This window comes from Oncorhynchus kisutch, linkage group LG15, assembly GCF_002021735.2.
Source record: "Oncorhynchus kisutch isolate 150728-3 linkage group LG15, Okis_V2, whole genome shotgun sequence".
Lineage (NCBI taxonomy): Eukaryota > Metazoa > Chordata > Actinopteri > Salmoniformes > Salmonidae > Oncorhynchus > Oncorhynchus kisutch.
The window spans coordinates 43890190-43907785 of NC_034188.2; the positions used below are offsets into that span (position 1 = coordinate 43890190).

The 17596-nt window shown below is 44.7% G+C and overlaps 1 pseudogene; it reads right to left on the bottom strand.

Annotated features, from left to right (window-relative positions):
* The window catches only part of LOC109904742 (multidrug resistance-associated protein 5-like), a 58625-nt pseudogene that overhangs the window by 9983 nt on the left and 31046 nt on the right, over window positions 1-17596 (bottom strand).

Here is a 17596-nt window from a genome sequence, read left to right on the forward strand (position 1 = left end):
GAGTTCTTGGGGGTGGAGAATGGAATTTATTTTTTATTTATTTTTTCTTCCGGGGGGAGGGGTCTCAAATGGATGAGGGACAGCTATTGGGGAACTGTAGGGGGGGGGTCTTGGAGGGTTTGGGTTTCACAAGGTTGTGACCATGATCAAGGAAACTATGACATATATTTTATATCACCCTCACACATAAGTATGGCTCTGTTGCAGAAAGACTGATACATGTTTGATAGTGTGTTGATGCTGTATTGTTTGTCCTTCATGTTCTAATACTTTAATGTTACCCCTTCCTTGTGTTTTTTTGTAATAAATAATAAATAAATAAACAATAATAAAAATGACTACTTGACATTTTTAAACAGACATTTATCATTTTATTTGTGGTCTCTATTTATGTTTCCATTGACCATCTATCCCTACTTACCACCTCCTTTATATGTTTCTTCTCAAGTGCATCCCAGATCTGGGCATCTGAGTATTTATTCCATGGGTTCAGATTGGACCTATTTGGTAAGAAAAAATAAGAATAAAGAATCAGACACTGATCTGGAGTCAGTACATTTTCCCACTAATGGTTAAGGTTAGGATTGGGGGAGGGGAAGCTGATTCTAGATATGTACCTAGGGGAAACTTCGGTAAATCATTCATACATACCTGATGGTGCCAATGAAGAGAACGGGCTCCTGGGGAATGATTGACAGCTTGCTTCTCAGGTCGTCCAATCCAATCGTGGCAATGTTGATGCCGTCGATGGTGATGGAGCCCCCAGTCAGCTCCACCAGTCTGAAGAGAGATACGCCCAGTGAGGACTTCCATGGACAGATAGCAACGGGGTTGTGAGTGAACTACTCAGCATACCTATGATTAGTTCAGATACATGATAACTGTAATCTTCACATGTTGATGTGATTAAACTGGATAAGGATTACTTCTTTGCTTCTATGAAAATCATTCAAAAACAAAAACACCAATACAATGAATTCGATACCATCGTTATTACATTATTTCTTAGTAAATACCAGGTAAAAACCAGCAGGGAAATAGGACTATAAAATGATACATGGGAATAAAGGATGGTGAGTATCTGAGCCTGTACGACCCAATGCCGATGGTCTCCTCTGGCAGGATGTTAAAGGATAGCTTCTTGAGTACCAGTGGCAGGTTGTCCTGGTAACACATCTCCACGTCCTGGAAGGAGATCTGTCCCTTATCTGGCCAGCAGGGAGCAGGAGAGGATGTCCCACTGATCTGTCTTGGTGCCTCACCCTCCAAGCTCTGACAGATTTTTAAAAATCCAATATCAAATTTTATTTGTCACATGCGCCGAATACAACAGGTATTACAGACCTTACAGTGAAATGCTTACTTACAAGCCCTTAACCAACAATGCTTTAAGAAGTTAAGAAAAACAAGTGTCACGTAAAAAGTGGAAAATAAAAGTAACAAATAATTAAACAGCAGCAGTACAATAACAATACGGACAGAGTCAATGTGCAGGGGCACCGGTTAGTCAAGGTAATATGTACATGTAGATACAGTTAAAGTGACTATGCATAGATCATAAATAGAGAGTAGCAGCAGCATGCAAGAGGAGTCTGGGTAGCCCTTTGATTAGCTGTTCAGGGGTAGAAGCTGTTAAAAAGCCTTTTGGACTTGGTGTGCGGTAGCAGAGAGAACAGTCTATGACTAGAGTGGCTGGAGTCTTTGACAATTTTTAGGGCCTTCCTCTGACACCACCTGGTATAGAGATCCTGGATGGCAGGAAGCTTGGCCCCAGTGATGTACTGGAACGTATACACTACCCTCTGTAGTGCCTTGCGGTCGGAGGCCGAGCAGTTGCCATACCAGGGGCAACGTACATTAGGGGACTGAGCATGCACCACTGAGGGGCCCCCGTGTTGAGGATCAGCGTGGCGGATGTGTTGTTACCTACCCTTACCACCTGGGGGCGGCCCGTCAGGAAGTCCAGGATCCAGTTGCAGAGGGAGATGTTTAGTCCCAGGGTCCTTAGCTTAGTGATGAGCTTTCAGGGCATTATGTTGTTGAACACTGAGCTGTAGTCTATTAAATAGCATTCTCACATAGGAGTTCCTTTTGTCGAGGTGGGAAAGGGCAGTCTGGAGTGCAACAGAGATTGCATCTTCAGTGGATCTGTTGAGACAGTATGCAAATTGTAGTGGGTCTAGGGTTTCTGGGATAATGGTGTTGATGTGAGCCATAACCAGCCTTTCAAAGCACTTCATGGATACAGATGTGAGTGGTACTGGTCGGTAGTCATTTGGGCAGCTTACCTTAGTGTTCTTGGGCACAGGGACTATGGTGGTCTGCTTGAAACATGTTGGTATTACAGACTCAGTCAGGGACAGTTTGAAAATATCAGTGAAGACACTTGTCAGTTAGTCAGCGCATGCGTGGAGTACACGTCCTGGTAATCTGTCTGTCCCTGAATGTTGACCTGTTTAAAGGTTTTACTCATATCGGCTACGGAGAGCGTGATCACAGTTGTCCGGAACAGCTGATGTTCTCATGCATGTTTCAGTGTTACTTGCCTGGAAGCGAGCATATAAGTAATTTAGCTGTGCTTCCCTTTGTAGTCTAATATTTTCCCAGCTCTGCCACATCCGACGAACGTCGCAGCAGGTGTAGTACGATTCAATCTAGGTCCTGTATTGACGCTTTGTCTGTTTGATGGTTCGTCGGAGGGCATAGCGGGACTTCTTATAAACTTCCGGGTTAGAGTCCCGCTTCTTGAAAGCGACAGCACTACCCTTTAGCTCAGCGCGGATGTTGCCTGTAATCCATGGCTTCTGGTTGGGGTATGTACAGTCACTGTGGGGACGACGTCATCGATGCACTTATTGATGAAGCCATGTGACTGATGTGGTGTACTCCTCAATGCCATCTGAAGAATCCCGGAACGTATTCCAGTCTGTGCTAGCAAAACAGCCCTGTAGTTTAGCATCTGCTTCATCTGACCACTTTTTTATTCGCCGAGTCACTGGTGCTTGAGTGTTGATCTCTGTAGCTCCAATCCCAAGAAGCGAAGCCACCTCCTTTTTAACAGAAAATGCATTTATAGATCTCCAAAAGCTTGTTGGCGCTATAAGAAAAAGTTTACCTTATGATGGGTGGTGTGAAACAGGTCCTGTGATGTGTGACGGGCCACACACTGGGTTCTATATATGCTTCATGCTGGGATGTCATTGTGTTATTGGGATGTTGTGTTGGTGCACCGTACGCAGGAATGTGTATTGTGTGTGTGTGTGTGCCTACTTGCGAGTATGCTGTCTCTGTGTAAGTGTGTGTGTTGTTGCTTCATCTGTGCTTGTGTCCTGCTGCGTTAAATCTATAGGTGTGTGTTTGTGTCAGACTCATGTGTGTACTTTCGATTCAGCCACACATGGTTCAGCCAATCAACAACCTTCCCCCGACTGTTGGCAGCACTCCCTGGTGTCATTAGGCCTACCTACCTACCTTTATATAATGATTGATCCTCTCCACTAATGTGAAGCGAGTCTCAGTCTCTGACAGCAATTTCACAGTGAACTGAAAAAGACCAGTCAGCTGAAGAGGAGAGAGACAGAAGGAGATAGAGAAGAAAGCAAGAGAAGCTATAAGTCAATGATTAACACCCTCACACCCTATTATAATCAACCTAGACCCACGTCAACACTAGTGTTCATCCCAGTTTGCAATGATACCCTATGAATGAAAGAGCAGCACAAACCATAAACCTTTAGACAGACATGCTGATAAGGCTATACTTCTCCATTCAGCTCAATCAATTTCAATTCATAGTTCCCTAAGAGGGAGCTCCTTCCCATGCCTGTAGTAATCCCACAGTGAAATTATAAATAAGACATCAAAAAGCCTTAATACAAACCCTTCCATTAAAGGGGAAGTCAAAATAATTAAACCATAGTAAAGATAAACCCTAACATTGTGTGTGCATTTGCATGTGCGTACGTCCATATGTGTGTGTGTGTGTGTGTGTGTGTACCTGCATGGCGTAGCATATGGCCAAGCCTGCATAGGCTGGGGTGATGTGATTGTGCATGAAAACGATGAGCAGGGCTACGGTGGTGACGAGAGTAATGCTGATCAGGTCCAGTCGAACAGCCAGCCATGACATAGCACAGCTAAACATTTAGTGGGAGGCCTGGTTGGTGTCCAGTAAAGCCTGGTACCTGCGATACACAGCAACAAACCACTAAGAACGGTTAGTAACAGTCAGACTAATAACAGACTTCGTGGAACAGAGCAATAACAGACTTAGTCAGAGTCAACGGGCAAATAGCAGACTTGGCGAGAGTCAAAGGGCCAATAACAAGGGACTTGGTGAGAATCGAGGGAGGCCAGGCCAAACATGTTGAACCAAGGACACATGCATTAAAGGATACTTCGGGATTTTGGCAATGATCATTTTTATGTCTCTGTCTAGTATGAAGGAAGTTAGAGGTAGTTTCGCGAGCCAATGCTAACTAGCGTCATTGCGAGGAACTTCCTTCAAAAATGTTTTATCCACGAGTTCATCTGACTTTGGAGGAGTAAATATTCCGAACTATCCCTTTAAGGGGCTGGTGAACTGGACACGTACTGTGCTAGCCAGGATTCTACTCTCCTCACCTGTAAGCCTGCCTGGCACACATCAGTTTCAATGGGAGTCTGGCTTCCCTAAACAACTTGTATGATAGAGGCTGCCCAGTACCCACATTAGCTCAGCAGAAATGAAATGCTACTTAACTCAAACTCCAGGAAATGTTACTTAGGGACGTTAACTCATTATTAATTTTGCCACTTGGTAGACTTCTGGTGGGCTGAGCTCATTGGAAATTAACTGTCAAAAGCAGTATCTTAACAGTGTCCTGTGACAGACAAAGGAAGTGTCTTCGTAGCAACGCTATATATTATTGTACTGTTAGTGAGACATACATTAAGTGTCTAACTATGAATGTTATATATTAGTTTACCACTAATGACAGATAAATGAAGTGTCTTCTTATGAACACTATACACTGAGTATTCAAAACATTAGGAACACCTTCCTTATATTGAGTTGCCCTCAGAACAGCTTTAATTCGTCGGAGCATGGACTCTACAAAGTCGAAAGCGTTCCACAGGGATGATGACCCTTGTTGACTCCAATTCTTCCTACAGTTGTTTCAAGTTGGCTGGATGTTCTTCGGGTGGTGGAAACATTTTTGATACACAAAGGAAACTGTTGATTGTGAAAACTCCAGCAGCGTCAGAGTTCTTGACACACACACACACCGGTGTGCGAAACACCCTTTTTTCTACAACAGCCTTGTGAAATATCTAGGGATGGTGATCAAGGAGAGGATTGAGAAACACTGCGTTATACAGTTGAAGTCGGAAGTTTACATACACCTTAGCCAAATAAATTTAAACTCAGTTTTTCAATTCCTTTAATCCGAGTAAACATTCCCTGTCTTAGGTCAATTAGGATCACCACTTTAATTTTAAGAATGTGAAATGTCAGAATAATAGATTTATTTCAGCTTTTATTTATTTCATCACATTGGGTCAGAAGTTCACATGCTACCAAATACTAATTGAGTGTATTGCCTTTAAATTGTTCAACTTGGGTCAAACATTTGGGTAGCCTTCCACAAGCTTCCCACAATAAGTTGGGTACATTTTGGCCCATTCCTCCTGACAGAGCTGGTGTAACTGAGTCAGGTTTGTAGGCCTCCTTGCTCGCACACGCCTTTTCAGTTCTGCCCACAACTTGTCTATAGGATTGACGCCAGGACTTTGTGATGGCCACTCCAATACCTTGACTTTATTGTCCTTAAGCCATTTTGCCACAACTTTGGAAGTATGCTTGGGGTCATCGTCAATTTGGAAGACCCATTTGCGACCAAGCTTTAACTTCCTGACTAATGTCTTAAGATGTTGCGTCTATATATCCACATAATGTTCCTCCTCATGATGCCATCTATTTTCTGAAGTGCACCAGTCCCTCCTGCAGCAAAGCACCCCCACAACATGATGCTGCCACCCCCGTGCTTCACGGTTGAGATGGTGTTCTTCGGCTTGCAAGCCCCCCCTTTTTCCTCCAAACATAATGATGGTCATTATATTTTTGTTTCATCAGACCAGAGGACATTTCTCCAAAAGTACCATCTTTGTCCTCATGTGCAGTTGTAAACTGCTTTTGTATGGCAGTTTTGGAGCAGTGGCTTCTTCCTTGCTGATCGGCCTTTCAGGTTATGTCGATATAGGACTCGTTTTACTGGGGATATAGATATTTTTGTACCTGTTTCCTCCAACATCTTCACAAGGTCCTTTGCTGGTGTTCTGGGATTGATTTGCACTTTTCGCACCAAAGTACGTTCATCTCTAGGAGACAGAACGCGTCTCCTTCCTGAGGGTATGATGGTGTTTATACTTATTATTGTTTGTACATATGTACTGGTACCTTTGGCATTTGGAAATTGCTTCCAAGGATTAACCAGACTTGTGGAGGTCTACAATTATTTTCTGAGGTCTTGGCTGATATCTTTTGATTTTCCCATGTCAAGGAAAGAGGCACTGAGTTTGAAGTTAGGCCTTGAAATACATCTACAGGTACACCTTCAATAGACTCAAATGATGTCAAATAGCCTATCAGAAGATTCTAAAGCCATGACATCATTTTCTGGATAAAAAAAAAAACTTCTGACCCACTGAAATTGTGATACAGTGAATTATAAGTGAAATAATCTGTGTGTAAACAATTGTTGGAAAAATGACTCATGTCATGCACAAAGTAGATGTCCTAACCGACTTGCCAAGACTATAGTTTGTTAACAAGAAATTTGTGGAGAGTTTTAATGACTCCAACCTAAGTGCATGTAAACTTCCGACTTCAACTGTAACTCTAATGACGGTGTAGTTATCTGACAGGTTAGTGGACTATGATATGATGAGAGGACATAGGGAGTCAGAGTATAATTCTGCCCAGGACAACCATTTCCTGGCAGGGCTCGTGCCATCATTTCTGATTCCTGTTTGATTTTATGAGCTGCACACCCACACAACCACAACTACGACGCAAGAGAGAGGGGTTTATTGACAAAGGTGGGGTGGAGTTCTACTTTTAGGTTCATAGATAGGATTGGCTGCACTTGTGAATAACAAATCTGAGGGAGGGAGGCAGGAATAGGACAGAGCATGAAACAACATGACACTTGTCCTTGTTCTGAGGTTTCCTACACAAACATGTTTATGCAGTTGGTACTTTCATCTATCGATACCAACGGGCAAAGTAAACCACATTAACAAAGGAGGCGTGTCCCAAATGGCACTCTATTCCCTTATAGTGCGGGCCTTGGTCATAGGTAGTGCACTATATAGGGAATAGGGTGCTTTTTGGGTTTGCTTTTAAATTGGGGTAACCAGTTTGATGCGATTCAGATGAGTCACGTTGAATATCAAATCTCGAGAAGTCGTTGAGTTGTGACTTTGCACGCCATTTCATCACATTTACTTCTTCGCATTTATTTCATCACACATTGTGGGGTAGTAGGCTAGACGTGAACCACACAAGCTGCACTTTTTATATCTTGTGAATCAAACATGGTTTTCTTCCCACGGATTTTGTATATTACCCAAAAGACCTACAGAACCCTAATCCATCTCTACACTTCTTCTATTTTAATCAACACACGTAGGCATGCACACTCACACACTCACAGCCAATATAATCCCGTTCGTCTAAATCGATTGGTTGGAGCCTGACCTGGAGACACGGTTGACAATGAGGAGGAAAGCTCCCAGGGGAAAGAGGAAGAGCAGAAACCAGGGCAATACGATGCACACCATGGCCAGGCAGAAAAGCACCATGGTCAAGTTCTGGAGCAGCATCTCAACATACATGGCCAGACGGACATCCACTGTGGATGGAGAGGAAGAGAGAGATAGACAAAGAGATCGAGAGAGAAAGGGAGATAGAGAGGGAGAGAACTGCCAGATTGTCAGATTGTCTGTGTTGTAAGGGGAACTCAATGCGCTGAGTATGAAGTCAAGGCAAATCATTGGGTGCCTCACCCTCGTCCATGTCACGGGAGAAGAGGGTGAGGATGCGGCCCAGAGGTGTCGTGTCAAATAAGCGCATGGGGCTCAGGATGAGGCGGTGGAATAGCTTGTCGTGGAGCACCGAGGCAGCCCGAACAGTGCACTGTCAGACAGAAACACAGATGTGTTCGAACACGGAGCCAGACACAACATAAACATAACAAATACATTGAAACAGCCGTAACTCTGGTAAACAGATTACTCTGGTAAACAAACATCCACAACGACCATGTTTTACATTTCTTTCTTCAAATTGATCTGAGCTGCTTAATCTGGACCCCGACAAATCAGCTGGGCTAGACAATCTGGACCCTCTCTAAAATGATCCGCCGCAATTGTTGCAACCCCTATCACTAGCCTGTTCAACCTCTTTCGTATCGTCTGAGATCCCTAAAGATTGGAAAGCTGCCGCGGTCATCCCCCTCTTCAAAGGGGGAGACTATCAAGACCCTAACTTTTACAGACCTATATCTATCCTACCCTGCCTTTCTAAAGTCTCTGATCCACCTCTACGCAGACGACACTATTCTGTATACTTCTGGCCCTTCTTTGGACACTGTTAACAACCCTCTAGACGAGCTTCAATGCCATACAACTCTCCTTCCGCGGCCTCCAACTGCTCTTAAATTCAAGTACTCTAGACGGCTCTAACTTAGAATACGTGGACAACAACAAATACTTAGGTGTCTGGTTAGACTGTACTCTCCTTCCAGACTCACATCAAACATCTCCAATCCAAAGTTAAATCTAAAATTGGCTTCCTATTTCGTAACAAAGCATCCTTCACTCATGCTGCCAAACATACCCTCGTAAAACTGACCATCCTACCGATCCTCAACTTTGGCGATGTCATTTACAAAATAGCCTCCAATACCCTACTCAATAAATTGGATGCAGTCTATCACAGTGCCATCTCTTTTGTCACCAAGCCATATACAGTGCCTTGCGAAAGTATTCGGCCCCCTTGAACTTTGCGACCTTTTGCCACATTTCAGGCTTCAAACATAAAGATATAAAATTGTATTTTTTTGTGAAGAATCAACAAGTGGGACACAATCATGAAGTGGAACGACATTTATTGGATATTTCAAACTTTTAACAAATCAAAAACTGAAAAATGGGGAGTGCTTGTTCTCAACTTGCCTACCTGATTAAATAAAGGTCAAAAAAAATATTTAAAATATATATATTTTGAACTTTATGTTTATTGTGGTAAAGCATGATATAAGCACAATTTAATTCAAATGCAAGAACCCCGGAAAATGTTTCCCCATTGTCAATTTCAACTGCCCCCTGGCGCCAGGCCTGGTCACTGTGCTGTTAAGCAAGTGGAATGTTTGTGTCAGCCCATATGTCAACGAATCATACATAAATGAATGTCTGGCAGGCTGACACAGAAAGGTTATGACCGTATGTCTAAGTTAACTCAATTGTACAGAAATTACTTTTGGCAGGAGAAAACACAATAAATCTATTAATGGAATATCCAACACCCACACATTCACGTCACAGCTAGGGGTAAAAAAAAAAAAGATTAGCCATCTTTGGAAAGTTAGTGGCACACAATTACGTGGGGACATGACCTCTAATGGGCTGTCAGAAAAGTTTAGCAAAGAAAAGGGGACATATATCCAAATGGACTGGGAAAGAGAGGAGCACACACACACACAGAGGCACGCACGCGCACACAGACAAATCAAATCAAATTTATTTATATAGCCCTTCGTACATCAGCTGATATCTCAAAGTGCTGTACAGAAACCCAGCCTAAAACCCCAAACAGCAAGCAATGCAGGTGTAGAAGCACGGTGGCTAGGAAAAACTCCCTAGAAAGGCCAATACCTAGGAAGAAACCTAGAGAGGAACCAGGCTATGTGGGGTGGCCAGTCCTCTTCTGGCTGTGCCGGGTGGAGATTATAACAGAACATGGTCAAGATGTTCAATGTTCATAAATGACCAGCATGGTCGAATAATAATAAGGCAGAACAGTTGAAACTAGAGCAGCAGCACAGTCAGGTGGAAGTTGAAACTGGAGCAGCAGCATGGCCAGGTGGACTGGGGACAGCAAGGAGTCATCATGTCAGGTAGTCCTGGGGCATGGTCCTAGGGCTCAGGTCCTCCGAGAGAGAGAAAGAAAGAGAGAAGGAGAGAATTAGAGAACGCACACTTAGATTCACACAGGACACCGAATAGGACAGGAGAAGTACTCCAGATATAACAAACTGACCCCAGCCCCCCGACACATAAACTACTGCAGCATAAATACTGGAGGCTGAGACAGGAGGGGTCAGGAGACACTGTGGCCCCATCCGAGGACACCCCCGGACAGGGCCAAACAGGAAGGATATAACCCCACCCACTTTGCCAAAGCACAGCCCCCACACCACTAGAGGGATATCTTCAACCACCAACTTACCATCCTGAGACAAGGCTGAGTATAGCCCACAAAGATCTCCGCCACGGCACAACCCAAGGGGGGGGGGGGCGCCAACCCAGACAGGATGACCACAACAGTGAATCAACCCACTCAGGTGACGCACCCCCTCCAGGGACGGCATGAGAGAGCCCCAGCAAGCCAGTGACTCAGCCCCTGTAATAGGGTTAGAGAATCCCAGTGGAAAGAGGGGAACCGGCCAGGCAGAGACAGCAAGGGCGGTTCGTTGCTCCAGAGCCTTTCCGTTCACCTTCCCACTCCTGGGCCAGACTACACTCAATCATATGACCCACTGAAGAGATGAGTCTTCAGTAAAGACTTAAAGGTTGAGACCGAGTTTGCGTCTCTGACATGGGTTTGCGAGTTTGCGTCCGTTCCATAAAAATGGAGCTCTATAGGAGAAAGCCCTGCCTCCAGCTGTTTGCTTAGAAATTCTAGGGACAATTAGGAGGCCTGCGTCTTGTGACCGTAGCGTACGTATAGGTATGTACGGCAGGACCAAATCAGAGAGATAGGTAGGAGCAAGCCCATGTAATGCTTTGTAGGTTAGCAGTAAAACCTTGAAATCAGCCCTTGCTTTGACAGGAAGCCAGTGTAGAGAGGCTAGCACTGGAGTAATATGATCAAATTTTTTGGTTCTAGTCAGGATTCTAGCAGCCGTATTTAGCACTAACAGAAGTTTATTTTGTGCTTTATCCGGGTAGCCGGAAAATAGAGCATTGCAGTAGTCTAACCTAGAAGTGACAAAAGCATGGATTAATTTTTCTGCATCATTTTTGGACAGAAACTTTGATTTTTGCAATGTTACGTAGATGGAAAAAAGCTGTCCTCGAAATGGTCTTGATATGTTCTTCAAAAGAGAGATCAGGGTCCAGAGTAACGCCGAGGTCCTTCACAGTTTTATTTGAGACGACTGTACAACCATTAAGATTAATTGTCAGATTCAACAGAAGATCTCTTTGTTTCTTGGGACCTAGAACAAGCATCTCTGTTTTGTCCGAGTTTAATAGTAGAAAGTTTGCAGCCATCCACTTCCTTATGTCTGAAACACATGCTTCTAGCGAGGGCAAATTTGGGGCTTCACCATGTTTCATTGAAATGTACAGCTGTGTGTCATCCGCATAGCAGTGAAAGTTTACATTATGTTTTCGAATAACATCCCCAAGAGGTAAAATATATAGTGAAAACAATAGTGGTCCTAAAACGGAACCTTGAGGAACACCGAAATTTACAGTTGATTTGTCAGAGGACAAACCATTCACAGAGACAAACTGATATCTTTCCGACAGATAAGATCTAAACCAGGCCAGAACATGTCCGTGTAGGCCAATTTGGGTTTCCAATCTCTCCAAAAGAATGTGGTGATCGATGGTATCAAAAGCAGCACTAAGGTCTAGGAGCACGAGGACAGATGCAGAGCCTCGGTCCGATGCCATTAAAATGTCATTTACCACCTTCACAAGTGCCGTCTCAGTGCTATGATGGGGTCTAAAACCAGACTGAAGCATTTCGTATACATTGTTTGTCTTCAGGAAGGCAGTGAGTTGCTGCGCAACAGCCTTCTCAAAAATTTTTGAGAGGAATGGAAGATTCGATATAGGCCGATAGTTTTTTATATTTTCTGGGTCAAGGTTTGGCTTTTTCAAGAGAGGCTTTATTACTGCCACTTTTAGTGAGTTTGGTACACATCCAGTGGATAGAGAGCCGTTTATTATGTTCAACATAGGAGGGCCAAGCACAGGAAGCAGCTCTTTCAGTAGTTTAGTTGGAATAGGGTCCAGTATGCAGCTTGAAGGTTTAGAGGCCATGATTATTTTCATCATTGTGTCAAGAGATATAGTACTAAAACACTTGAGCGTCTCTCTTGATCCTAGGTCCTGGCAGAGTTGTGCAGACTCAGGACAACTGAGGTTTGGAGGAATACGCAGGTTTAAAGAGGAGTCCGTAATTTGCTTTCTAATAATCATAATCTTTTCCTCAAAGAAGTTCATGAATTTATCACTGCTAAAGTGAAAGTCATCCTCTCTTGGGGAATGCTGCTTTTTAGTTAGCTTTGCGACAGTATTAAAAAGGAATTTCGGATTGTTCTTATTTTCCTCAATTAAGTTAGAAAAATAGGATGATCGAGCAGCAGTAAGGGCTCTACGGTACTGCACGGTACCGTCCTTCCAAGCTAGTCGGAAGACTTCCAGTTTGGTGTGGCGCCATTTCCGTTCCAATTTTCTGGAAGCTTGCTTCAGAGCTCGGGTATTTTCTGTGTACCAGGGAGCTAGTTTCTTATGAGACATTTTTTTTGTTTTTAGGGGTGCAACTGCATCTAGGGTATTGCGCAAGGTTAGATTGAGATCCTCAGTTAGGTGGTTAACTGATTTTTGTCCTCTGGCGTCCTTGGGTAGGCAGAGGGAGTCTGGAAGGGCATCAAGGAATCTTTGTGTTGTCTGTGAATTTATAGCACGACTTTTGATGTTCCTTGGTTGGGGTCTAAGCAGATTATTTGTTGCAATTGCAAACGTAATAAAATGGTGGTCCGATAGTCCAGGATTATGAGCAAAAACATTAAGATCCACCACATTTATTCCATGGGACAAAACTAGGTCCAGCGTATGACTGTGACAGTGAGTGGGTCCAGAGACATGTTGGACAAAACCCACTGAGTCGATGATGGCTCTGAAAGCATTTTGGAGTGGGTCTGTGGACTTTTCCATGTGAATATTAGTCACCAAAGATTAGAATATTATCTGCTATGACTACAAGGTCCGATAGGAATTCAGGGAACTCAGTGAGAAACGCTGTATATGGCCCAGGAGGCCTGTAAACAGTAGCTATAAAAAGTGATTGAGTAGGCTGCATAGATTTCATGACTAGAAGCTCAAAAGACGAAAATGTCATTTTTTTTTTTTTTGTAAATTGAAATTTGCTATCGTAAATGTTAGCAACACCTCCGCCTTTGCGGGATGCACGGGGGATATGGTCACTAGTGTAGCCAGGAGGTGAGGCCTCATTTAAAACAGTAAATTCATCAGGCTTAAGCCATGTTTCAGTCAGGCCAATCACATCAAGATTATGATCAGTGATTAGTTCATTGACTATAATTGCCTTTGAAGTAAGGGATCTAACATTAAGTAGCCCTATTTTGAGATGTGAGGTATCATGATCTCTTTCAGTAATGACAGGAATGGAGGTGGTCTTTATCCTAGTGAGATTGCTAAGGCGAACACCGCCATGTTTAGTTTTGCCCAACCTAGGTCGAGGCACAGACACGGTCTCAATGGTGATAGCTGAGCTGACTACACTGACTGTGCTAATGGCAGACTCCACTATGCTGGCAGGCTGGCTAACAGCCTGCTGCCTGGCCTGCACCCTATTTCATTGTGGAGCTAGAGTAGTTAGAGCCCTGTCTATGTTGGTAGATAAGATGAGAGCACCCCTCCAGCTAGGATGGAGTCCGTCACTCCTCAGCAGGTCAGGCTTGGTCCTGTTTGTGGGTGAGTCCCAGAAAGAGGGCCAATTATCTACAAATTCTAACTTTTGGGAGGGGCAGAAAACAGTTTTCAACCAGCGATTGAGTTGTGAGACTCTGCTGTAGAGCTCATCACTCCCCCTAACTGGGAGGGGGCCAGAGACAATTACTCGATGCCGACACATCTTTCTAGCTGATATGCACGCAGAAGCTATGTTGCGCTTAGTGATTTCTGACTGTTTCATCCTAACATCGTTGGTGCCGACGTGGATAACAATATCTCTATACTCTCTACACTCGCCAGTTTTAGCTTTAGCCAGCACCATCTTCAGATTAGCCTTAACGTCGGTAGCCCTGCCCCCGGGTAAACAGTGTATGATCGCTGGATGATTCGCTTTAAGTCTACTACTGCGGGTAATGGAGTCGCCAATGACTAGAGTTTTCAATTTGTCAGAGCTAATGGTGGGAAGCTTCGGCGTCTCAGACCCCGTAACGGGAGGAGTAGAGACCAGAGAAGAATCGGCCTCTGACTCCGACCTGCTGCTTAATGGGGAAAACCGGTTGAAAGTTTCTGTCGGCTGAATGAGCGACACCGGTTGAGCGTTCCTACAGCATTTCCTTCCAGAAACCGTGAGAAAGTTGTCCGGCTGCGGGGACTGTGCCAGGGGATTTACACTACTATCTGTACTTACTGGTGCCACAGACGCTATTTCATCCTTTCCTACACTGAAATTACCCTTGCCTAACGATTGCGTCTGAAGCTGGGCTTGCAGCACAGCTATCCTCGCCGTAAGGCGAGTACAGCGGCTGCAATTAGAAGGCATCATGTTAATGTTACTACTTAGCTTCGGCTGTTGGAGGTCCTGACGAATCGTGTCCAGATAAAGCGTCCGGAGTGAAAAAGTTGAGGAAAAAAATATATATATATGAACGGTAATTAAAAAGTGAAAACCGTAAAGTTGTCAGGTAGCAAAACAGGTTAGCAACAAAACGCACAGCAACTCGAAAACAAGCCTGCAAGTTGTGACCGGAAATGACGTCAGACGTTCACAACAAACCTCAGAGGCACGCACGCGCACACAGACAGAGGCACGCACGCGCACACAGACAGAGGCACGCACGCGCACACAGACAGAGGCACGCACACAGACAGAGGCACGCACGCGCACACAGACAGAGGCACGCACACAGAGGCACGCACACAGACACACGCGCACACACACACAGAGGCGCACGCACACACAGAGGCACACACAGAGGCACACACAGAGGCACACACAGAGGCACACACAGAGGCACGCACAGAGGCACACACAGAGGCACGCACGCGCACACAGAGGCACGCACGCGCACACAGAGGCACGCACGCGTACACAGAGGCATGCACACACAGAGGCACGCAAGCGCACACACAGAGGTGCGCGCACAGAGGCGCGCAAGGCCACACAGAGGCGCGCACGGCCACACAGAGGCGCACACAGCCACACAGAGGCGCACACAGCCACACAGAGGCGCACACAGCCACACAGAGGCGCACACAGCCACACAGAGGCACGCACGCGCACACAGAGGCGCGCACACGGCCACACAGAGGCGCACACGCACACAGAGGCGCACACGCACACAGAGGCGCACACGCACACAGAGGCGCACACGCACACAGAGGCGCACACGCACAAATTATAGTAGAGCAACTCATGAAAACGGCTGAAAGAATAAGACAATTAGAGGGAGTCAAGGTTCTACCACAACCACTTTGCACCTCTTTCCTTTGAAAGGGCCTGAGTGTAAATCAATGAAAACCTGATTACGTTCTAAATGGTACCCTATGAGCTCGTCAAAAGTAGTGCACCATACAGGGAATAGGGTGCCATTTGGGAAGCACCCAGTGATGCACTCTCCTTTGACATGCCAATGAATGGTCAGGACATCGAGATGGGAGAACAATCCACAAGAACCACTCTAAAAGACATTTGAGCTTGACCTTGACAAACACTAGCCCCCTCATTGTCTTCAGGAAGAGAGCGGCTCCCATGGTCAGCACATAAACTCTTGAGTAGTATTGAACATGAGGGTTGAGCCTCATGCTGTCTTTTGCCAACGCTGCCACCGTTTCATTGGTTTTGTTCTCCAGGATTAATGATGTGTTCTGAGAGCAGATGAGAGCAACAAATCCCCATGAAGGAAACACACAGGGCCGCCTCGGAAAAAACAGAATTTATATCTAATGAATGAGATAAATAAAACAAAGTCAGCTGAGTACTGAATCCAAGATAGAATACATGAAAGAAGCAGCCATTCGAATGATGTCGCTATTCCAAACGCATTCTTCAAATCTGACATGGACGATAGCTTTGCAGCACAACTATTTCGGTGGCTCGTCCCTTGTTGTAATTATGTTTACCGCGTTTCTTTTTTAATTACTCGTTAAGATTAATGCTCTCACTTTCCCCAATACAACTCAGTGATGCGCAGAAGTCGTTTTTCTTGTGGTAGACATAGCCTCTACAGTGTACTGAGACATCCCTCTCAAGGTAGGCAGAAGCTGCCCTTTGCCACTTTTTTTTCATTCTAATGTTTCTAATTGGGTGTAGGATTGGGTGTATGGTAATCTGACCCTAATTGTGTGTCTGTGTGTAAGGCCATCATTTTGATCGAGTGGATCATCATTTGTATCCAGTGGATGATCATTTGGATCAAGTGCAAAAAAAGTTTACAAAAATAAAAATTAAAAATCACCCCGCTGCCCTGGCGGATCCAGTAGCTCAGCCACCAGTTACTGAAGGCGATGCAGCCGGTGGTGAAGAGGAAGCGGTTGATGATGAAGGCACAAGGGCCACCAGCTGCTTTGATGAAGGCCTTGTACACATCCTAGGCCACGGCGTCAGAGCCCTTCTGGAGGAAAGAAAGGCGGAAGGGAGGGAAGGAGGGAAGAAGAAAGAAATAAAGGAATTTAAAAAAAAGAGACCCATGTGAGTCATTTCCTTATTTCAAGCCAACTGTTTTGGAGGGAACACATTAACACATTCTATCCATAGCGGTTGAGTCTCACCTTTCTGTTTCTCCATCGAAGGTCTGGCGACTTTAGCGACAATTGCGGTGGACTCAACCTTTTCCTCTCCCTCCTTCTCCTTATTTTTCAGGTTATTTTTCACCAGGTTCTAGGAAAGAAAGCCAGAGAGAGCTACAGCATAAGACCCCACAAATCCTGGCGAAGCCATAACAATGGCCAGTAAGTAATTTAAACAGACATCGGTGACAGGGTCTTTAGCGGTGCGACACCGGTAAATCAATGCACGCATAAATAATGAAAGGCCTTGTATGCGCTAACATTTCCCAGCCACCCTCTTGGCTTCTCATGTCTCATGAATTATGCAGGATGGATGTATGATGTCATTGTGTAAAGAGGGATGACAAAGGTGTTTTTACATAAAGGAGAGCTGGAGCTGGACTAGCCTGGTCCCAGATCAGTTTGTGCTGTCTTGCCAACTCATGCCAATGCATGACCATAGAAGTTGGCAAGACTAGCCTAGTCATAGATCTGTTAGTTTCCACCATAATTTGCAAATAAATTCATTAAAAATCCTACAATGTGTTTTCTGGATTTTTTTGTCATAGTTGAAGTG